The sequence below is a fragment of the Trachypithecus francoisi genome, unplaced genomic scaffold, assembly GCF_009764315.1.
Source record: "Trachypithecus francoisi isolate TF-2019V2 unplaced genomic scaffold, Tfra_2.0 Lachesis_group2, whole genome shotgun sequence".
NCBI lineage: Eukaryota > Metazoa > Chordata > Mammalia > Primates > Cercopithecidae > Trachypithecus > Trachypithecus francoisi.
This window is the reverse complement of record NW_022681465.1, coordinates 104,081,911-104,106,849: the sequence shown is the minus strand read 5'-3', so window position 1 is coordinate 104,106,849 and position 24,939 is coordinate 104,081,911. Positions and strand designations below refer to the sequence as shown.

Genomic DNA, 24,939 nt, shown 5'->3' with positions numbered 1-24,939 from the left:
CACTTATGAAACTAACATATTATAACTCACAGCTCTCACTCTGTTTCACTGCTTAACATTTTACACACAAAAACTCCAAGTGGTCACACAGAATGACAGATTTAAAGTAACCTAAGCTTTGTTTTTGGTCTTTAACATCACTGTGTTACCATTGCTTATTTCAAACCTACCATTTAAATGTACTGTTAAATAATACTATAGAAATCAAACACTTGTTCATGATGTGAATTTGAACTATGCCAAACCTTTGTGAATTTACTCTCAGAACAAATACTTGTAGCATGTGTGGGACCCAACTATATAACTGGGAGCTATCATGGACATAAATTTCATGTTGAATATAACATGTATTAAAGGATAAGTCATTAAAATGTGCAAGTTTGAAGTTTACGTAGATATTAAGATGTAACGGTGACTGCAACAATTTTTTAGAACTTAAACCAACAGATTTTTTTTCAGGGAGCAGCCACATTAACAGATACTAGGGCATGATGATAGTAAAAACCAGCTAACTAAAATCAGTCTTAAAGTGTTTTTAAATTCTTTACAGATAATACACCCCTTATTGTCTGTACCCTAGGAGTGGGAGCAGAGGAGTGTGCCCACTGTCCTTGGGATGCCACTGGAAAATGAAAAGAACCAAGAAGACAGAATCAAGGCCGATAAAGAACAAGTGCAGTGTGGTAGAGTAGAACAAAAAAAAATCATGGTAATCCTTGGGAGTGACTGAATGAGAAGAAGTCACTCTCAGTTCAAAATGCAACGCATTTAAAATGCAAACAGACTCCCGGAATGCATTAAACATGCTGGGAACAGAGCACAGGTATCGAGAGGTCAGAATTCTGGGTCAAGAGTATTGTGTCTAGTCTGAAGCTTTTCCTCTAAAAAACAACTATGAACTTGGAGAAGTCATAATTGAACAAGTAAATAGCCAATTAACTCTAGGGGGAAAGTTAAAAAAACAAAAACAAAACCCTGTTTTTCATCCTGGAAATATTTAGGATGACAAACTATGTAAATCAGATCTCCAAACACAGACCGATATCTAACATAGATGGTGATAAGTATAAACAAGGCATTTAGTTTCACTATAAAAACAAATCTGCAAACATAGAGGCAGGAAAAATTTTAGATCAGTTGAGTGGAAATAACCTCTTCTGGTCTTTTTCATGGTGGACAAGCAGGATTTCCCCTCCAAGCCTTCTATAGAGGCCGCATGGGAAAGTGATGAGAGCAAGGGCTTAGAGCCCCACAAACTAGGGATCAATAAACAGGCTACAAATCCTGCAGCAGGTTGCTTAACCTCTCAGCTCCTTAGTTCCCTTATCTGCAAAGCAGGAATAGTAACATTGTTGCAGGAATTCAAGGTAGCAACATGAGGCTTCAAGCACAGTGCCTAACAAGGAAAAGCAATCCATAAATGGCCATCATCCTCTTCACTATTCATATCAAACTCCAAACTCCAAACTCCAAATAATACAAAGTGATCTTTCTATAGCTGATGAAAATGTCACCAGATACTCCCTATAACACAGCCCTCAAATGCTGCAGGGACTGCTTATATGGTTGACTAAACCTCGTAAGTTCCATTTATGCAACTGCGCAAATACGTTCAGAGGTTTTGCTAATTATGAGAGATCCCTGTCTTCCGTGGTAGGAATACCATGCATCCCCAGAAGACAAGATCCAGATGGGATTTTTAAGAATATATTAAAAGCCATATCCTTCTCAAGGAGGCAACAAAAACTCAAGACTCCAAGACAGTCAGTGTACTTAGGCCCTAAACATTTCTGATATGGAGAAGCAACTAATTTTTTTAAGAGTGTTATTGTTATAAATGAGCATGACTCCAAATCCAGATGAAATGAGAGAAGAAAAAAAAAACCTTTCCCCTGCCATTATTTTTCCATTATGCCCACTAATCCAAGAGAAGAGAGTCTTTTAGTCACCAGGTTTGAAGGATTAGAAAAGACTAATGCTTGAGGGCACTGAAACTGTCTTTCCTCATGGAAGAGGAAGACAAGCATTTACAAACCGTTTAAACACATATATTTCCACCAATATATGACAGATGTACTTACACAAATCTCTTTGGTGGAACTCATTTTTCCTGAAAGAGGGATTTGTGGTTAAACAATGCCTTTTCTCAAGTGGCCTTATGCTCTAGCTAAACAATGGAAGAATGTAAGAACAGTGTCTTTGTGACCATGAGTACAGAACCAGGGATTCCTACCAGAACATGGCCACTCATTAGTCCCTCCTTCTACACAACAGCCTCTTTGAGACTTTCTTCCCCTAATTTGAATTGGCTCCACATTTTTCTTACACATTACTAAATGCAGAAGTGCTAAATTAACAAAGAGACTTAGGAACTGGCACAGTACCAACTGATTACACTCCCTGCTTTTCCACACATATATTTACAGCAATAGTAAATCTATGTCATAAATAACTCTCTGCAAATGGAGCTACAGTTTTGGTTTTATATTTAAATATCATTTAAACTTTTGAAAGTGTTTCCAAAGTTAAGTTCTATAACTTCATTTCATCAGCAAACTACCCAGTTTTATCTAAAGGGCTGGTATTATTCCCATTTCATAGATGAGGACTGGAAACGCAAAACACTCATCTAAATTAAACTAGATTTAAACTAGATTTAAACTCAAGTTTAATTTTGAGACTCTAAGTAAGAACAACTGTATTTTAGACAAAACTTGCTAAAAAATCATCAGCTGGCTGACTCGTAGAGATAAGAATTTCTTCTTTTTCATTTAATTTTTTTAAAATTTCTGTTAACATTAATTACACAGAAGAAAATTTGGCTTAAACAGGGTATATGATCGTTTGCCCTCCACTAGCTGAAACTTCCTTTGGCACTATAAATATTATATCTCTGCCAAACTGGTAGCTAAATGGCATTCTGATGTAAGAAGCATGAAAGAACAAGGCTGTTCAACTTTCTTAGGGGCTTTTCACATTGTACATGCAACTATTCATATATTGCTTATAGAATCACAGAAGGTGACAGATGAGGAAACTGAGGACTGGAGTACCAGTAGCACTTATGGGATTATGTCCAGGTACCTGTCTGATCCCTTCAAGTGGAAAGCAGAGAAGAATCAAAGGAAGAGAGCTGACAAAGAGCAGAAGCCCAGATAAGAAATGTCCACCCCAGGCCTAGCTTACCACCCTCTACTCTATTCTAGTGGTCACAACATTTATGGTATTAATGTCCCATACCTGTCATTTTCAAGAATGCTAGCTATTTCCTGTATGTGCATCTAATTTTAACCATATTCTGGTTTGGACATTCATCTGTGTTAAGAATATAAAAAGCAACACTTACTACAGTATTGACCTTTATAAACCACTGATTGATTCGCGAATATGTAGTATTCATTTTTATACAATTTGTTATTTCTAAATAAGAAAATGAAAAAGCATAAATGTGAAAAAGCATACCACTAATTTGAACAGCAAGAATGCCTCTAATGGCATAAATGTCAACCCCCAACACATCTTCTTAAAATCCATTTATACACTTCAGTTTTACATGGGATACACTATAGTCATATGCCTTTAAATGTCTAGTGATGCAAGGCTCACTATGCTATGCAGTCCTACATTACAAGCAAAGGAAGACTTCTGGTAGAAGAAACCACTTATTTTTCATTATTAGAAATTATCTATAGTATACTTGTACTCAAACTGCAATAATTCTATATTCAATAAAGAGACTATGGCTGACAATTCACTGATAAAATCAATAAGATAAAAAATTTATAGAAATGGTAAAATGCATATAAACTTATAGTTATGGTGTGCATATATATGTATACATACACACATCTTTTTACTAGACAAAAATATACTAACCCAAATATCCAAAAACAAACATATGAATGTTCTCAACAGCTGCACAAGTTACTGAGCTAATTACAAATGTCTCTTTGTATACATCTGTGTAATCTTTTAATTTAGAAGATTATTTCCAATTTGTTTTATTTCAAGACAGCTCATGCTGATTGTTAAAAAAAATTATGTGCGTGTGTGTATGTGTATGTATGTGTGTGTGTATATATATATATATATATGTGTAATAGAAAAGAAAAATCCTCCCTAATCTCTCAAGAGATGACTAGATGAACAATACTTCATGTAAGTTTGGCCTTAGACATGGTACATTTGAAAACCTACTTGGTAAAATCCTACGTGCTAGGGCCATGAAGATCTGCTTACCAGAAAAAGGCATTAGGCTGGACATCAGTCTCCAAAACAGCTGCTCATTGTCTCTTCCCTGTAAGAAGCCTTAGATTTGCATACAAACACTAGCTACAAGCACTGGCTACTCTAAAGAAGGGAAAAAAGGAAAAAGAACTGTGAAAGTATATCAGTGGGGAAATCAACCACATATTTGGAATTCTATAGAAAAAAGTTAACAACAAGAAGAAAACAGGCACCTGGCAGGAAAAAATGTTAAGGAAATTATTGAGATGTGATACACTTCCTGTCAAAACAACACATGAGGTGGTGATTCATTCGATTAGTATTTTCTAAATACTGTGCAATGTTAAGTGCTCCATAAATTCAGTGATATTCAACTGTGGCAGCAAAGGATTTTATATTTTTAATTTTAGGTACTAATCAGTTCAAGTCACCCTGTGCCCGAAAATAAATAAAGACCAGTATGTACTCACTGTATTCACAACAGTATTCTTTAACATCACAAAGGCAAAATAATCCACTATAATTTACTTTCCCTAGTTTGGTTTTGGCTTAAGCTGTAGTCTTCAATGTAACTCAAAGTTGTAGGATATGTGGCCCTGGACTAGAGACCTCTCCTCAAACAATAGAAACATTAGAATCAATTTACTGTTGACATCTCAAGAACAACATCAAGACCTTTATCAAACATTTCCAGGATTCCATAAAATTGTTTCAATTCTCTGGTATCTGCACTTATAAAAATACATTCATACACATATAACTAAGTTTTTGTCCATACAAATTTAAGATGTAAAGTCATGGCAAGCATATTGCCACAGTAAAACAAATTGGAACATAAAGGAATCATCCTTTCTGTTTGATAATATTTGAGTTTCCCTCCCACCAAATAACTACAGTAAATATTTATTTATAAGCCCAACTTTGAAAGGGTTTAAAAAAATTAGTGGCAGCAAGTAATTGTGTATGTTCAAAAAATAACAGTTTTAAAGCAAGTGCGACAGTCTGTGGTTGCATTCTAACATCTGAAAGATAATCACTCCAATTACACAAATTTTAATTAAAACATCAATTTCTTAAATTCACTTGTTTTTATAACATCACTGAAGCAGATGCATATTTACAATATAGATTACATTTAGAACACCATAACAGGAAAGAAGAAAAAAACTAAACAATACTTTGATCTCTATTATACCAGGTATGGCTCCCAGAAAATTGCCTTGGCTCAGGCTGCTGAAAGCACGCTGGCCCACTGCTTCTCCATATCACAATGTATTTACTGGCTTTTATGGCAGCTAATTTGTGAGCATTGAGAGCTCCTCAAGAGCTACCTCTAAGCTTCTTATGTCTGAACCTCCAGCATGCAGCATATGTCTGCCTTATAGCAATTACTAGCTAAACCCAACTCAATAAAGGCTCAAAAAATCAAATAACACTCCCCAAACTCCCTGGAGTGAAAAAGCTTTGGAAAGAACTCCTAAATGATAAGAGGGCTTAGAGCCCTACACTCAGCAACTAAAATCTCAAATAGAATAAATCCATTGTCCAAATCTCCAATATAATAAAATATCTTTATCTTGAGGCTCTGTGAAAAGTGGAAAGATGTCATGCCTTAAAATGCTACCTTTTGGCTGGCCGTGGTGGCTTACACCTGTAATCCCAGCACTTTGGGAGGCCGAGGCAGACAGATCATGAGGTCAGGAGATCAAAACCATCCTGGCTAACACGGTGAAACCCCGTCTCTACTAAAAATACAAAAAATTAGCCAGGTGTGGTGGTAGGTGCCTGTAGTCCCAGCTACTCAGAAGGCAGAGGCAGGAGAATGGCATGAACCCAGGAGGCGGAGCTTGCAGTGAGCTCAGATGGCACCACTGCACTCCAGCCTGGGCGACAGAGCCAGACTCTATCTCAAAAACAAACAAACAAACAAAACTACCTTTTTATAAGCACAATATGTTTTCTTTCATACTACTAGTCAGGAACTACATAAAATACTAGAGGTTTTAGAGATTTGCTATCTCTTTTTGAGGAAAAAAGTGTGAGACTAAAGAGAAGGAAAATCCGTAGGTTTCTTGAAAGAAGGAGGAGAGGTAGAGAAAGATGGGAGTGGGGATAGGGGTAGGGAGAGGGGATGGAACCATTATAAAAGTTCTTATTTTAGCTAAAAACTGATATTTATCAAAAATGCCACACATTTCAGAGCATATTCTCCACCCAGCCTCAGTGGGGTTAGGTACATTAAGTTCAATATGTCAAAATGAAATTAATACCCATTTTCATTCATCCTAAAATTCTATTGAAAATAATTACTCGATTATTACTGGCTGATTCCACCTCACTGCTCGTGAAGTATTCTGACAACAATAACATGAGCTGCCATGACAGGGTAATCTCAAAGTATTTGCAATCATTTCTCCCCATAAAGATGCAACATTGAAGTACCATCTTCAAACTCAACTTCCTGAACAATCTAGATGTTGCCAGTAAAGTGTCTGAAAGCACTCTGGGAGCCAAGCGTGATGCTCGTAATGTGAGGGAGGCTTAAGACACCATCCTTACTTCCATAGAAACATAGAACCTGAGAGATGGAACACACCATGGAGATGGTCTGACCCTGGCCCCATAGGTTTCAGATGAGGTCACCAGAGCCCAGAAAGGTGATATGATCCACCCAATATATCAGTGGCAATGCTAAGACTTCAACCCAAATCTACTTCTGGTCCAACCTTTAAGAAGACTGACAATCTTCTTAAAACCTTCGCCTTGCACACACTCTACTATCCTACTGTGATGAATGGTGTGAACCACTAGCAATCACTTCCAACTCACACTAAAGAGACTGTCTTTCTTTTTTTTTTTTTTTTTTTTTTTGAGACGGAGTCTCGCTCTGTCACCCAGGCTGGAGTGTAGTGGCCGGATCCTGGCTCACTGCAAGCTCCGCCTCCCGGGTTCACGCCATTCTCCTGCCTCAGCCTCCCGAGTAGCTGGGACTACAGGCGCCCGCCACCTCGCCTGGCTAGTTTTTTGTATTTTTTAGTAGAGACAGGGTTTCACCATGTTAGCCAGGATGGTCTCGATCTCCTGACCTTGTGATCCGCCCGTCTCGGCCTCCCAAAGTGCTGGGATTACAAGCTTGAGCCACCGCGCCCGGCCAAGAGACTGTCTTTCAATTAACTGAACTCCAAACATCTCTCTACTTCTAATTTCTTCTGCTGCTGTCCACAAAGGTGCAACACAGTTCATGAAGATAAACCTTCTTACCACAAATGCGAAAGAGGAAAAAACTTACTCTTTAGTTTTAATACCAAAAAACCCTCTGATAAACCAATATGCAAATTACTGTTAGCATTCCTATCAAGATGTAGTTTCTTTAAACTGTTCTTGGTAAAGGTGAATTTTCTCTAGCTCAGCCCTATCATTGTGAGACAAGCATGCCAAGTGAAAAGTTAATTTGGGACTTTCTGTAGATATGAAGAAGATAACCTAGAGGGTTCATTTTTATTGTAACAACCTAAGTTATCTATAGGTGAAATCTTAAGCACCTTTTTATTAACACTAAAACATTTTTACAAGAAGACTAAAAATCAAAGGACATAAGACCTTTGTCTCATAATAAACAAATTTCTATCAAAGTTAGAACCTTTCTAACTAAACATCAAGGAGTCCTTGATACTGTTCTATTGTCAATGAGCAAGATATCAATATTTCTGGTAATCAAATGAGAGAAGAAACAATATACATGTATTTTACGTAACAGCTGCATATGTCAGGAAACATAGAACTTAAGAGAAATACTTATATTTCACTCCCCCTTAAGAATCCATCAGTTAAAACCCTATTAAAGCATTGGCAATGGGTTTTGTGCATTGTTCTTTATCTCCAAGAATAGGAATGGCCAGCTGAATCCTGCTTTGTCTCTAGGGGCTGTGATAACTGCTATAAAAGCAACTTCCAGAAATCCATTCCTGAAAAGTTTTTGACAAGTTGCAAAGTTGACAACTCCATGAAAGACAACATTTATGCTAGATGAGCTGATTCTTATACCTAAACGTGGGTTTCTGATAATAAACAAAAAAGGAGACAGGTTATTCCACAGAGTGATAAACCCGGACTTTGATTTCCCTACTACACTACCACATCCAAATTCCACCTCCATCAAGCTTTATAAATAGCAAATGAAATCACTACCTAAAGAAATCATCACAGTTCATAGAAACAACCAAAGTCCTTCTGTTTGGAAAAGATATTGATTCTCGGAGATACGAAGAGATTACTTTCAATGAGCTCAAGACTAAAGCCAGGTGACCTGATTCCTAAGTGTGTGCTATTTTTCACTTATACATAAATGATAAAAAGAATGGCTTGCTTGCTTTTTTTATTATTTTTTTTTTTATTTTTTTGAGACGGAGCTTCACTCTTGTTGCCCAGGCTGCAGTACAATGGCACGATCTTGGCTCACTCGCAACCTCTGCCCCCCAGGTTCAAGCGATTCTCCTGCCTCAGCCTCCCGAGTAGCTGGGACTATAGGCATGTGCCACCATTCCTGGCTAATTTTGTATTTGTAGTAGAGACAGGGTTTCTCCATGTTGGTCAGACTGGTCTCGAACTCTCCACCTCAGGTGACGCGCCTGCTTCGACCTCCCAAAGTGCTGGGATTACAAGCATGAGCCACTGCGCCTGGCCCATGAGTGGCTTTCTTTTTACCCTCCTCCCTGGCCCTCTGCAAGAACAAACATGAGGGAGTCATGCTCTTTAGAATTGTATCAGGCAGCCTAAAGGCCTAAATAACCTGAGGTTTTCTAAAAATCTAAGGATACCAAAATTTTTATTTCAACTTATTTTTAAAGCCAGAATGTCAAGAAAGGGATAGGTTGACTTGGGGCTGGTGACAGAGTGTAGAAGACTGATAAAGAAGTGAGAATTCCTCCTATTTGTATTTTGTCTCTTTTTAGAAGGTACAGATTCTTCAATTAAAGAGGAGAGAAAGAACATCTCTAAGTGGGAAAGTCCATTGTAAGAGAGCATCAAGCTGGTCTGAATCAGTTCCAGGCTACTGGACATGCCAGGATAGTAAAGAATCTGATGAGATTTCCTAACCATAATCCATCAGGAACTGTGGACAATGGCAGAGGGATTCGATACAGGAGACAAGTGCACGTCATTCTGACCTTCAAAACGGCAGATTCTACAAATTACAGACAGAAGGCATTTCATGTTGATCCTAGTTTAAGATTTTAGAGCAGATTATTAAAACTGTGGTGTATGAGGACCTCGAAGAAAAAGTAGTGGCTTTTTGGAGCCAGTGTGTGCTCCCAAAGAATAAGTCACTTGAGAATAACCCCATTTTATTATGTGGTGATAATTTACTAGACTGGTAGACAAAGAGATATAATAGACACAGTATATATCTTTATGAGGAGATGGGGGATTAAGAACCAGATGCTGGTACAAATAGGTAGTAATTAGTTGAACAAATCTACTTGAAATTGATAAACATCAACCTGAACTGAAGTTTGCATAGACACATCAAATCGCTCTGCCCTAGATTTCAGCCTAAATAACAGTTTTATTACTTCCTTAGGCATTGAATAAATGTATATCAAACCTATGGATAATTTGAAACTAAAAGGGGTAGTGAATATGAAAAATGTATAAACACTCTAAAAGACTAGGAAAAATGGTCAAATACAGGAAAATAAATTCAAGAGAGATAAATATTAAGATTATTCATAAGACTAAAAACCCAAATGCACAAGTCCATGAATGAGGAGATATGGCACCATAGCAACATATGTAAAAAGAAACTAATTTTGAGATGACTATGAACATGGAAACTCAATAGCGTGGTTAAGAAATACTTTTAGGCCAGGCACAGTGGCTCATGCCTGTAACCCCAGCACTTTGGGAAGCCAAGGAGGGTAGATCACCTGAGGTCAGGAGTTCGAGACCAGCCTGGCCAACATGGTGAAACTCCGTCTCTACTAAAAATACAAAAATTAGCTGGGCATGGCGGCACGCACCCCTAATCCCAGCTATTTGGGAGGCTGAGACAGGAGAATCGCTTGAATCCAGGAGGCGGAGGTTGCAATGAGCTGAGATCACACCACTGCACTCCAGCCTGAGTATGGAATGAGACTCTTGTCTCAAAAAAAAAAAAAAATTAAAGCTATTGTTTATTGAGAAGTTATTCTATCTTAGGTTCAGTGCTAAACACTTTATATAGACTATCTTATTGAGACCTTTTTATAATCTTATGAGAGAAATAGACAAAAACTGAGGCTAAAAGTTTAGGTGACTTGGCCAAGACAAGCTAGAAGCAGCATGCCATGAGTCTCCCCAAGTCTCTCTGACCTGCAGCTGCTAATCTTAACCATGAGCTATCACTCCTTCCCTAGAAGAAAGGGGGACAGATCTGTCCTCTACACCAGAGGTCCCCAACTCCCGGGGCCACAGACCAGTACAGGTCCATGGCCTGTTAGGAACCAGGTCACACACCAGGAGTTGAGCAACAGGCAAGGGAGCAAAGCTTCATCTGTATTTATAGCCGCTCCCCATCGTTCACATTACTGTCTGAGCTCCACCTCCTGTCAGAGCAGTGGTGGCATTAGATTCTCATAGGAACGCGAACACTGTAAACTATTATGAACTGCACATACAAGGGATCTAGGTTGTGGGCTTCTTATGAGACTCTAATGCCTGATGATCTGTCACTGTCTCCCATCAACCCCAGATGGAACCATCTAGTTGTAGGAAAACAAGCTCAGGGCTCCCATTGATTCTACATTATGGTGAGTTGCATAATTATTTCATTACATAAAATATACAATAAACATAATGCACTTGAATCATCCTGAAACCATCCCCCTCACCCAAGTCCATTGAAAAATTGCGTTCTACAACACCAATCCCTGGTGCCAAAAAGGTTGGGGACTGCTGCTCTACATTGCCAGATAGCATCTGGAAGAATTACATTTTAAAAAGAAAATAGCGAATTGGAATATGTCCAATATTCAGGTTTGTGAAAGGATTCAAAATCATGTCACTTAACAAGGGCTGAAGAAACAGATTTTTATTTTCCAACCTCAATAAAAGAAGACTTGAAGACAGGATATATAATTAATTGTTTATGGCCGGGCACGGTGGCTCAAGCCTGTAATCCCAGCACTTTGGGAGGCCGAGATGGGCGGATCACGAGGTCAGGAGATCGAGACCATCCTGGCTAACACAGTGAAACCCCGTCTCTACTAAAAAATACAAAAAAACTAGCTGGGCGAGGTGGCGGGCGCCTGTAGTCCCAGCTACTCCGGAGGCTGAGGTAGGAGAATGGCGTAAACCCGGGAGGCGGAGCTTGCAGTGAGCCAAGATCCGGCCACTGCTCTCCAGCCTGGGTGACAGAGCAAGACTCCATCTCAAAAAAAAAAAATAAAACAAAACAAAAAAAAGAATGGCCTCCACACAGCAGAAATATGACAAACTTAGGATGAGGGAGAATTGTTTTTAAAAGCCTAAGCTTTCCAAATAGATGGATTATCTTTATGGCCATGAGGTCCTCATCACTGAAGGTATTCAAGGACAGACTGGTCAACCATTTGGAGACAGGCCATGCAGGGGAACTGTGCACCTTCTGGAGACTAGAGAAAAACTTTTAGGCTTCTTTCAATCCAAAGACTCAGATTTTAATCAAGAATTTCATTCATTTCCCCATGCAGGTTGATACAATTTCCTGAGAGGTCCATGAGGTCTCCCATTTATATCTGGGAAGGACTGCCTACTTCCTGAGTAAACTTTGCCCTTCTCCCCCTGCATCCCAGTGTTTTCCAACACAATCCACATCGGATACCCAGTAGTCCTTGCAGTGGTGCTGTAAACAAGAAGGACTTGAGATGACAGTTAGCAAAATAACTAAATAACCAACCAACATGTGTATATTCTGCTTTAAGCACCCTACAAAGTAGCCTAAATCAGGGTCCCTGTCATTAATGGGCTACAGTCATGATGTAAAGTTGAGACTTACATACAGGAACACACAATGAACCCAGGGGCAGGAGGTAAGTAAAAAATGAGAGAGTGATAGGAGTTCAGAAGGGAAAGCAGCACAGTTGCTACTAAGTTAGTTGAAGGTTACAGAGGGAAAGTGGTTTAAGCTGGGCTTTGAGGAATGCAATACATGTTGGTGAGGGGGGAAAAAGGGCCCACTATGAAAAAGTCAAAGAAGTTAGAAACACACATGTTCCATAGGCAGTTACTAGTACTGGCTAACAGAACTGGAGAGTTCACAAGGGGGAAACAGCAGGGGACAGTTGACACACCACCAACAGCATAAAAATAACACCATGAGAAATAGCAGGTGTTACCCTTTCCCTAGGCACTGTGCGATGTAGGAAGCCAGAAACACCTAAAGATTATTAGGAAAGTAGCTATCAAACCCAGCTGTACATTAGAATCGCCCCTTTAGAAAATGATGCTAAGTCCACTTGAGAGATTCTGAACCCAGGTGGTTCCAGTGAACAACAGGGCTTGAAATCCTGGGTTAGAGGCTCAAAGTAAAGAACCCATAGTCAGTAGTCTCATTAATCACTGAACATCCCCTACCTTTCAGAACTCTAACACCTGATCATACAGCAAACCAGGAGGCTGGTGAAGCAGGAAAAGGAGAAGCACTGTTGACAAAGAACCAGTGACAATGTACAGACAATAAATCAGGGTCTTAGTGGGAAAAGACAAAAATATAAGCCCCCGAGGGACTTTGTCTGAACCATCCAGCCCATTGAAAATCTCTTGCTTTTCACCATACTTAGAAGTCCTTCCTGAGACTTCTTTGCCTGATAGAAATTATTTTTATCATAAAATTAAACCACCCACTTGTCTTTCCCCTTTCCAGAACTGTACCACCCCTCTTCTACATGAGGGGTTCTTCAGAAGAAGAGGACTAGGGCAGCCATATGGCCCACACAAAGGATCTGGACTTGCATGTCTGAAATCTCTTTGGACTAAGTCCAGGAAGATAAGTCCAAGTCATTTCACCCTGATGACTGGTAGTCAAGGAGAGATAAGGTAATAAGAGTGGCAGCTCATCATCTATTCAAATGCCTGTTGCAGGCACAATGCTAACCTTGTAGACAGTACATTTCTAGTAGTGTTGACCAAGACAAGTAAAGCAAATTGACTAATACATCACATTCAAATTCTACTCATCACGACCAAGTAGAATGTTAAAAAATGGGTTGCTTTTAGAGACCATCCAGTCTAATCCTTTCCATTTTACTGAATGAGGAAACTGGGACCAGAAAGGGTTCCAGAAGGAATACTCACCCAAGGTCACAAAACTGGAAAGCCAGAGGACTTCATCCCTTCATCCAACTCCCAGCCTAGGGCAATTTCTCCTGGGGTCACACTGACATCTCACTGCCTTCTGAAAGCTGAAAAACCTGCTACCCCTTTCATTCTTTTTAAATGGTTATTTTCCATTTGCTATAACTACAATCATCACTTACTCTCTGTCAGGCACTACCAGGAGGGTTCTCTGTAAATTAAATCACGGAGTCCTCACAACAGTTGAAGCAGGTTACTATTATTATCCGCATTTTACAAACGGAAAAACCTGAGGTAGAGAGAGGTCACATAGCCAGGGCAAAGCTGGGGCTATTTAACCCAAACAGTCTGGCTCCAAAGTCCACATTCTAAATAACTTCCTGAGAATTTATGAAATATAATTTCTTGAATTATAAAATGATGGAAGAAAAGGAGTAAGCCTTAAACACAAAGGGCATTGAAGAGCTAAACCATAAATGTCATTAATAGATGCAATATACACTTCATCTATTTATTAAGGGAATGCATATATATATATATATTTGAAGCATATTAACATTTCAAGTGTATATTTTTTAAAGGCACAATGATCATGTGCACAGCAGTCACACAAAGCTTGCAACCTGAAATAGGCAGAATGTTATTTCCCTGCTGGTTATGGAAGGATCTCTTCTGAACAGGCTACTATGGAAAGCAAAGCCACCACTGCTGATTTCTGCCTGTTGGTCCTCATTCATAGATACATTTTCATCTGCTCTTAAGAGAACATCACTTGTATGTTAACTTTCTACAGAAATCAAACCTCGAGTTATTTATAATTGAGGCAAAGATTAAACTAAAACAAGAGAAAACACCTCTGAAAATTAAAATACATTTTTATACAAGTGTTCAAAACCAACATTACTGGAACAAATGCCCACTATTCAATTATATACTTTTTTGCTTTCTCTCATTAAAAAAATGATGTCAGATCTCATTATCTTGGTTATCCAGGAGAAGAAGTCCAGGAGCAATAATGTTACAAATAAGCAAATTACTATTGTGCCTGAGATCAAATTTCAAGGGAAAAATGGAAGTCAATTAAGAAGATGCACTATCGCACACACAAAAAAATAAGTTACACGACTTATTTTGCCAGCCAAATGTCTTTAATTTTTTTTTGAGACAGAGTCTTGCTCTGTCACCTAGACTGGAATGTAGTGGCACTATCTCAGCTCACTTCAGCCTCAGCTTCCCCAACTCAAGCTATCCTCCCCCATTCAGCCTCCCAAGTAGCTAGGACTACAGGCACACACCACACACCACCATGCCTGGCTAGTTTTTGTATTTTTTGTAGAGACAGGGTTTTGCCATGTTACCCAGGCTGGTCTTGAACTCCTGGGCTCAAGCAATCCTCCCATCTCAGCCTCCCAAAGTGTTGGGGTTATGGGTGTGAGCCATCACTCCCACCCTGGCCAGCCAAATGTCTTAATGTGGAGTGTGCAAAAGTCTACTCTGAAAATGCAACAGACTCTAAAAACTCTAAAGCCGGAAAAGTGTCACCTTCAACATGGAATCCAAAGATCAGAGAATCAAAGCAAAGAGCAGTGCTGGGCACATAGTAAGCCTTCAACAAATATTAGTTGAATGAATGTAAATGAAGAACATGTTCAGAAAGAGAGCCCCATAATAGAGATTGTCAAAATGGCAAAACAGTAGAGTGACACTGCTTTGGGCTTCTGAGAACTTCCAATACCATGATAATAACAAAAGAACTAAGGGTCACAGAGACTGAACAAAATGACAGAGTGTCATCGAATCAGAGCAAAATGTTCTGTGATACAAGACCTGACCTACACTTCTTAAGTAAGAAAAATATCTCAAAGCCCAGCTTTGCCTAAGTAAGAGATGTGGACTCAAGCCTGACAGGGTGGCATATTTACAGCACAACTTTAGCATGGCAGAATTCCCTGAATTTGGTGCACTTCAAATGTAACACTATTTTTACATCCTCAGTAGGAGTTGCCCAGGTTGGCCCACCTCTTCATAACAAATATTTGAGGTTACGGGCGGGGGCCGGGGGCAGGGGGGAATCCCAGAGCTACTCTGCTTCACTAAAAGCAACATAAATACAAATGCAATTACACAAAACCTACCCAAACCAGATCTGTCATATCTGATTAGTAAATAAAAGCATAATAAAATTATAGTCAGCCTAGGTAATTTAGGTGACTTTTCCAACATTTATATCATGAATCTTTTTTGAGGCTTTTCCAACATTTATATCATGAATCTTTTTTTCTTGGAATTCAGTCCTTGGTCATAAACTGGCAGGACTTGTTGGAGCTTGGGTACCAATATAGTGGTGAACAGAATGTTTAATATAAAAGTAATAGTATGTGCTGCAATTTGTTTTAATACCTACTTAGAACACATAGTCTTTTCTCACGGGGCATACTAAAGGAGGTCATGTATCAGAGCTCACCTGAAATTCCTGCCCAATTTAAGTCTTAGCCACAAGCGCAGTTTCTTATAAGAACACAATAAGAAAACATTCCAAACTCTTCTGCAGTACCCACATGATTAAAAAAAAAAAGTATGAAACCCACCCAAGTGAGTCTTCTGAGACATTTCATAGAAACTTAGTTATTAACTACTATTTTCTTCTGTACGTTTAAGCGTTTATAAACTGCTTAAAAGACAATTGGGTACTTCAGAGGAAAGTCTAATGACATGCCTGTTATACAACCTGTTCTTAGCTGGCCAGATTGTGTGGTTTTGATAAGAAAAAAAAGTCAAAAGCAGAACAAACACTGATTCTCTGGTCACCATTCTCCCCTTACCCAAGACATTCATCTGAGTCACACACTCTATCGCTAGCTCTGTGCCTCAGTTTCCCTAACCATAAGCTATATCTGATGCTAGCCAAATTCCTATTTGATCAAAGTTAATCAGCACAATAATCACATACAAAGTTCACATCAGAACATTACACTGCAATACTATGTTGTATTAAAAATTCCAAAGGGTTTTGCAGTATTCATCTCTTTTCTCCAAATACTCCAAAGGGGTTACTCTGGGCTATTAATCAAGATTAGGCAAATACCCATGTGCTTTAAGAATGTGTAACTAAAAACCCAGGACAGATCTGGAGAAACCTTCCCAGGTTTCCCAGAAGTTACCACTCTGCTTGGATTGTCATGTACAAAGTAGATGCCACAGAACCTAACAAGGGCAGGTCCCTGATTTGTTTTTGCAGCGAAAACAGGATTTTACTTACCCCTGACAGCTTCAGGGCCTAGGAACACAAGATAACAACGCTTCAGAAAGCCAGGGTCCCCATGGAATCCCAAGTGATCAGTTCTTTATAAACGAATATTAAAGACCTTACTTTCTTTGGTATTTTGCCCAATTGGTGTGGTCCGTGGTGAACCTCTGTAACTCCTGGTGTGGGGAGATTTGTGGAGACGCAGACCGGGGTCTAGGCGGGAGAAGCTGCGCAAATACAGATGTTACCACTGTTCCTCGGCCCACCCAGTCAACCAATGCGGGGACGCTGTGGGCCTCTAGAGATGGATTCTTTCTTAGAAATCTAACTGGTCTCTGGGAAACCAAAGCTGGGTTTCCAGGGCCGCCTGAGCACCCAGTTTCCATACAGCCTTCGACCCAGATGGTGCCTTCTTGGCCAAACACCCGCCTGTCATTCGGAAACCCTAAGCAGGGGAAGGCTGTGGCACCACCACGTACACCCCGGGTATTTAAGGGGAAACAAATGCATAAAATAAGCGTAAGGAGTCCCACATAATTCTGACCGCCTTTCCCAACCAAGGTAACTATAAATGCCTTTTGAAACACAGCAAATGCTTCCACACGAGTAAGTAGTAGTACGTGTGTTCTGAGCTTGCGCTCCGTCTGCATTCTGCGGTCCTGGCCCTGCCAAGCACCCTCCGCCCCGGAGCAGAAGCATGGATGGGAAGAACGGACAACAACTCTCGACGCTCTCCCTTCTCCACCGCAGGAGCGCTGTTTATTTCCCTGGCTCCCGAAGGACACTGGCTGGGCTTTCACCAGCCCAGCCCCCAGCTCTCAGTGCGCCCGAGCGACCCCCGCGCTCCGCAGCTGCCGCCGCCGCCGCCGCACGAGGCTGCGCCGCCCTCTCCACTTGTTGCGGCTCCCGAGAGAGCGGGAGGCGGCGCCCAGCCCTCGCGCCGCAACGCCTGCAGAGCTCCCCGGTCACCTCTGCTGACCCTCGCATCCCTGGGGACCCTGGAAAAAGTGGCCCTGCGGATGCGAACTCAGGTGGGCAAACTTTTCCGCCCAGAGCTGCAGGGAAACGCAGACCATGGAGCCCCAAAGAGCATTTACCTGCAGCAATGGCCCCGCAGCCTCCAGAACCCAAGCGAGGCGCTGCCCCCGCGCCCTGCCCGAGGGCGCCTCGGAACGCGCCCCCCGCCAGCCGCCGCCCGGAGTCCGGAAGGCTCTCCCCGGCGATGCCAACGCCTGGCGGCTGCAGGACTGAAGCCAGGCTTTAGGGGGTGGAGCTGCGGCCGCGCGCCCGGGCCGGGCTGGCTGCGCCCGCAGCGGGTGCCGCCCCCGCTCCCCCCGCGCCTCCCCCCTGCCACTGGATCCTCGCCTGCCCACCTCCCGGCCCGGCTCGCGGCGGCCGCATCACATGGCGAGGCCCGCCCGCCTGCCTCGCCCGACACCGGCTCCAGGAGGAAACCTGAAGCTGCCCCGACCGCGCTTGTCTCCGCCAGCCCCCTCCCGCTGCGGGGCGGCGGCCGGTGGCCTCGGCTTCCCTCCCCCGGCCCGGAGCTCTGAGGCGCGGAGGCTGGCGCGGACCTGCCGGGCCACAGGAGGGCCAGTTGCGCCCCGGGCGCCTCCACGCCTCGGCGCCTCCGGAGGAAGGCGCTGGGCTGCCCGCTCGCAAAAGGAGTTGTGCCAGGCCCAAGGGAGGCTCAGGGTGTTCCCAGCCAAAAGCCACCACACCCGTGACATAATACGGCCCAGGTCTATTACAATAGGAAATATTATTTTTAAAAACAACATTTGCCCTCTATTTGAAGCTCATGTTCCCTGGCCGAGAGCTTTGCAAGCTGCGATTCCCTTCGCGTTTATCCACGCAAGTGGCTGCAAGTCTTAATTCAAAAACGTATGAAAACCATAACCACTTCTACAATGAACAGCAATGTGAAGGGGACTCCCTTATCCTCCAAAGCGGTTTGCCTCTTAGATGTGATGACAATCCCAAGAGCAGAAGCCAAGCCTCTTCATCAGCCAGGCTTTCATCATACAAACTTAAGACCATTGTTGCAGCTTTAAAGGTAAAATTACCGATCTGAGTCTTCTGTGGCAGGAAGTGTTGTAGTTAAGACTATTTGTAAGGAAATTAGTATTGAAATATAAAGTTTCTAATAAAATTTATAAAATCACCTTGAGTCTCTGCTTTGTTTTTCCTTTTAAGACTGGCTACTCACAGAACCATAACAAAGGTGTGGCCCGAGGAAGCTGGCCACCAAGATACCAAGCCAGAAAGGAGCCCAGCTCCCAGGCTGCCACCACCACTTCTCCTGGGCCTGGGCCTTTTCTGTGTCCCTTCCAGCCGCCACCTTCCCCAGCCCACCTTGCTGATACGAATGCTGAGAAAGGCTGAGATTAGCAAGAGAAGACCATCGTGTGTCTGAATGTCTTAGCCCTGTTCCAAGGCAAAGGCTACAATTCCTCCTTGGGAAAAGGGCCCCAACGTTGGCATTGCGCTCCTGACCTGGGCTGTCATCCCAGCTGATTCCACTGCTCAGCCCCCACAGAGCTGTGAATTCAAGGCCTGGCCTCAGGCGCTGCCACAAAAAAAAAACAAAAACAAAAAAAACAAAACAACAACAACAACAAAAAACAGTTCCTGCCCATTGTCAAGGTACACAAGATAAAAGTAAAAGCAGTAATATTCTTTTTTTTTTTTTTGAGACGGAGTCTTGCTCTGTCGCCCGGGCTGGAGTGCAGTGGCCGGATCTCAGCTCACTGCAAGCTCCTGACCTGGGCTGTCATCCCAGCTGATTCCACTGCTCAGCCCCCACAGAGCTGTGAATTCAAGGCCTGGCCTCAGGCGCTGCCACAAAAAAAAAACAAAAAACAAAAAAACAAAACAACAACAACAACAAAAACAGTTCCTGCCCATTGTCAAGGTACACAAGATAAAAGTAAAAGCAGTAATATTCTTTTCTTTTTTTTTTTTTTCTTTTCAAAAATAGAAAAAATTTCGATTGGGACGTGGTGGCTCACACCTGTAATCCCAGCACTTTGGGGGGTTGAAGTGGGTGGATCACCTGAGGTCAGGAGCTCGAGACCAGCCTGGCCAACATGGTGAAACCCCGTCTCTACAAAAACACAAAATGTAACTGGGTGTGTTGGTGCAGGCCTGTGAGCCCAGCTACTCGAGAGGCTGAGGCAAGAGAATCGCTAAAACTGAAGATGAACTAAATCAACATGCCATTGAAAAATGATTTTCAAACTCTGATGAATAAACATGGTGATGTGTTAGAAACCTTTGTTGTTATTGTCCTTTTTCATATCACTAGTACTGAATTTTTTTTTTTAATTCTGGCAGGTATGTATATGTTTTTTTAAAAAACTAGAAAATGTGGAAAGAGGAACAAATATTGTAAGAAGTTACCCCCAAGTCCCTTCCCCACTAAAAAGAAAGAAACCAGCAAAACTAGTAATTGTGAAACTCTCACCACTAAGGACGTACAATGCTAGCTGCAGTTTTCTTGCCTGCTCTCAAGCCCTGAGCTTGATCAATATTTAAATAAGTACTTGGCTTTCAACTTCTCTAGGTTCAAATATTAAGCAAAGTGTTTGCTCCAGCAACCTTAAAAGAAGCCGTGACTGTCTGAGGCAGGAAGCTATCAGTTGTGTAAATAACCCTTTGCATCTGATTGATTTCACTGCTCCAGATGTAGGTCACTGAGGACATTGCTGCCACTAAGCTTGGCTGGGACAGCATTTGTTTTGAATTCAAAGACTATATATTCTCTACAGACAAGGGACATTCAGCCAGCAAGAAACCAGGCTGACCATTCAGTTGGGGAAATTCTAACTTCCTAGTGAGTATTATGCCAATGTCCTAGCTCAGCTATCTTTTCTAGAGATTCAATCCCCATTCATCCTTACATACTTCACTCCAGATAGACCTCCTCCATAAATCCTTACATTGTCCTGGTTTCTGCTACCCTTTGAACTTTGGCAAAGCATAATGGCCTTACTATACAGTGTAGCACCTGATTATATTAACTGTCACATGTTGGACAACTGTAGGCTCTTACCCTCTCCTCAACTTGAAATTCAAGGACAAAGCCTGTTCCTTACCCCTGTAATCTTCACAGTCCCAACACAGGGCACTTTTGGAGTATTTAATATTTGTTTTTTAATTGAACTATCACATCCATTATGCAAGAAGAAAAATGTCACCATTTTCAAACTGTAATGAATTATAACCACTGCTAATTATATTATCTATTTAATTCTTTCCTGGCCTCCTTTATTATATTTCCTTTGTCAAAAATTGAATAATTGTAAATCTGATGTTTAGCCATGTGAGTTAGGAAATTACTAGTGTTTCTTAAGTGAAAGCAAGATACTAGAAAATGGTAGATTTAATAGGAGATGGACAAACTCTGGAATAGAAATAGGATGACCTCGGGAAGATACAACCTTTCTAAGCCTCCATTTCCTCATCTGTATAATGGGCATAAGAATAGCATCTACTATCATTGTGAGGATTACGTGACTGAAAGTGGTTACAGGACACACAATAAGGATTCAGAAAATGGTGGCAGTTAATCTTTTAGTGTATGGATGTATTAGGAGAAGACTTCAGAGCTTTGAGATAATTAATAGGGCATGGCAGACCCCAAGACGGTTCTCCAGCCTAAGAAGGTTGGAGAGCACAGAGAAAAGAGTCCAACATGATTAAAACCAGGGGACAGATCTCATGGGGAAATCCGCACAGTAGTTCTCATTCTGGCTACATATTAGCATCACCTGGGAAGCTTTAACACACTCTTAATTCCCAGAACTCCAACCTCATCAATCATTCGGAATCTCCAGAAAATGGGGCCCATGTATTGGTCATTTTTGAAAGCTCTCCAGGTGATTACAATGTTCAACCAAAGTTGGGAACCACTGGACTAAAGGAACTGAATGTATTGCCACTGGAGGAGAGTGAGGATAGCCCTCAATTATATGAGGTTAAGGGGAATCAGCTCTTCCATTTCTAATGTTAAACCATCAAGTTTAAGTTGCAGGTGAGCAGGGCTTCCGTGTAATCTGCATAGGAGTCACTTGTTTGTTAAAATGCAGATTCTGACTTCGTATCAGATGGAGTCTGATATTCTTCATTTCTGACAAGTTTGAGTTGGGGCTGAGGCTACTGGTGTGTGGACAATACTCTGAGGAGCAAAATAATAGAGAGATTTAGAGAGAAATATTCAGATTTGTTACAGGAGAAGTCTTAACGTCTCTGAATATTTTTAGTCAATTGGTATTTATTGAGCACCAACTATGCACAAAATTAATATTTTGCAATCTTTGAAGAAAATAATAGGTTGTTTTTAGCCAGTTTTCAGTATGGGATCTTCCCTAAAGGGGCAGCTTACCTATCAGGTATAGCAAGCTCAGTGCCTAGGGTCTATAATACTTATAGGGGCCAAAAAATATTTTAATTTCTTTTAAAATCCAAAGAGAAAAATGAACTTTTAGGTCAAAGAATGTTTTAGTATATAATATTAATATATTTGTATCTATAACAATGCAATAGTGAAATATAATTTTTATTTACATTTTTAGTTTTCTGGAGGAAGGGGCATATGAAAGCAAAAGTGCCCAGAGCCTACAAAAGTCATCATGCAGCTATGTTCTCCAAGTCCATATTAGTCTCAGGTATTTTTAGGAAAGCACGTGGAACTCATTGTGGCTGATGCTTCCACATTGATATTTGTATGAGCAAAAAGAAGATATTGGGGAAATTATAAATATGCCTTTTGAGTGGAGTCAGCCCAATAATTATGAAGAGTTCAACAGTTTTCATGTGTGCAGTTTAAAAACACTGGGGATGCTCCATTGACGAAACGTTGTTTCTTTCCAGCTGATTCCTTAGGGTCTAAAATTCTATCAATAGAGATTTACTCCACTTCCAGAGCCAGTCTCTAGAGATTCACAGTATTGAGACCCTTCCTTTGCATATTGACCATTTTTTCTTTTTTCTTTTTTTTTCTTGAGACAGGGTCTCACTCTGTCACTCAGGCTGGAATAAAGTGGTGCAATTGCACCTCACTGCAACCTCAACTCTCAGGTCCAAATAATCCTCCCACCTCAGTCTCCCAAGCAGCCAGGACCACAGGCATGTGCCACAAACCTGGCTATTTATTTATTTATTTGTGTAGAGATGGGGTCGCCCTATATTGCCCAGGTTGGTCTCAAACTTCTGGCATCAAGCAATCCTCAGTCCTCCCACTTCCGCCTCCACCTCCCAAAGTGCTGGGATTACAGGCGTGAGCACTGCGCCAGGCCTGACCTCCTTTTAGTTGCAATTTTTTTACCCTGTAGAGCCAGGCCCATACCTCAAGAACTTCTCAGGGGATTCACTCTGAAAAGAGGAAAATATAATAATGAGATTCCATTTTATAGGAAACACCAATTCTATCCAGTTCCTAAATACTGAGATGTGGCCATTTGTAGCTAAAGAACATCAGCATCGTCACTGCTCAATGTAGTAACCCCACCGAAAATTACTGGCTGTTTTACTCTCCACTATGATAACTATTAGCCCCATGGGGCTATTTAAATTTATTAAAATTAAGTAAAATGAAAAATTCATTTCCTCATTGCAGTAGCCACATACTGAGTGCTCAATAGCCACATGTTCCCATTGGACAGCACAGATCGAGTATATTTCCATCATCAGAGAAAGTTCTCTCGCACAGTCCTGTTTCAAAGGGCTTTGGGTAGAGAGGGAACCACCCTTCCTGGACATCCTGAAATGCAAGGGTAGTTTGGGAAGTATTTAGACTCTAGCCCAGATACATTTTTTTTCCCACCTGTCAACCAATCCATAACTACATAGATAATCAGTTACTCTGCTCCTTTCTAAACCTTCCAAACCAAAATTTCTAGGAAACCAACTTTCGGCTTATAGCTCCTGGCCTTCAAGAGAGCCAGACCTTTTTGACTTGTGAAGGGCCAATCACTACAGAGGCTTTTCTTAGGATCTAGAACAGTCTTCATCTCAGAAAGTGATTATTTAGATCACTGCTTTTTCTTGCCAAAATGGTTCCAGGTATCCTCAAGTTGTAGGCAACCTTTTAAATTTTAAAACAACTCAAAGGCCCCTTTTTGATCTCCAGGGCATGACTGTACAAGGCAGACCAGCTGGATGATGTTCCAAATGCATGATTTGTCTACAAATCTTCCATTAGTCAGCAGTTTTGTTTCCAGGCACACCACCAGAGTGCTCAGGTGTGGAGAACAACTCAAAATCTAGCATTTCTCCAGTCCTCTAACACCTGCTGAACACTGACATAAACATGTTAAATCTCAGCCCAGAGCAAGTTTTCATAGTTATATAATAAAAACCCTTAAAAAACAGAGTTGATAATTGAGACACTAACACCATTTTAATTAGGGTGCTTCAACTAGTCACTGATAATACATGTGGGAAATAATGGGTGTGCAACTGTCACATGGGCTGTAATTATATTTAAGACTTCTGGTGACATGACAGATGGTGAGAATGAAGCTCTCATGTTCTGAACATGATGTCATGTGGAAGCTGCAAAATGCACGTATAGCTTTGGACAGCTATTACTCATTAAAGAGGGTCAAGATCCTGTTTTTCTATTTACAAAGAGCAGGCAGAGGAAGGGAAAAGACAGGAAAATCTATAAATAAAATTGGTATGAATCAGTTTCCCACCCCTCAAAAAAACTATATATAAATATTTCAACTAAGTCTTTTTAAAATTCATTCAGATATATTTGATTGCTCATAACATATAACCCAAGAACTAAGTTTGGAAACTTCAGAGAAATACAAATCAAAACCATAAGGCAATATCATCTCATCTCAGTTAAAACGGCTTGTATCAAAAAGACAGGCAATAACAGATGCAGCTGAGGATGTGGAGAAAGGAGAACCCTTATACACTACTGGTGGGAACGTAAATTTGTATATCCACCACTATGGGGAACAGTATGGAGGTTCCTCAAAGAAACTAAAAATAGAACTTCCATATGATCCTGTAATCCCATTGCTGGGTATATCCAAAAGAAAGAAAATCAATATATCAAAGAGATATCTGCATTCCCATGTTTACTGCAGCACTATTAATAGCCAAAATATGGAACTGGAACTGTTTCAGAATAACCC

General features: G+C 41.0%; 1 protein-coding gene across 3 annotated transcripts in view; it reads right to left on the bottom strand.

Moving 5' to 3' along the window:
• ARHGEF28 (Rho guanine nucleotide exchange factor 28) overlaps positions 1 to 18,063 on the bottom strand; it is a 333,170-nt gene extending 315,107 nt beyond the window's left edge. For all 3 annotated transcript variants that reach the window (XM_033179864.1, XM_033179861.1, XM_033179862.1), the window contains exon 1: positions 17,884 to 18,063. The gene's annotated coding sequence lies outside the window, so the exon portion shown is untranslated. The remainder of the gene's footprint in view (positions 1 to 17,883) is intronic.
• Positions 18,064 to 24,939: the final 6,876 nt, after the last annotated feature.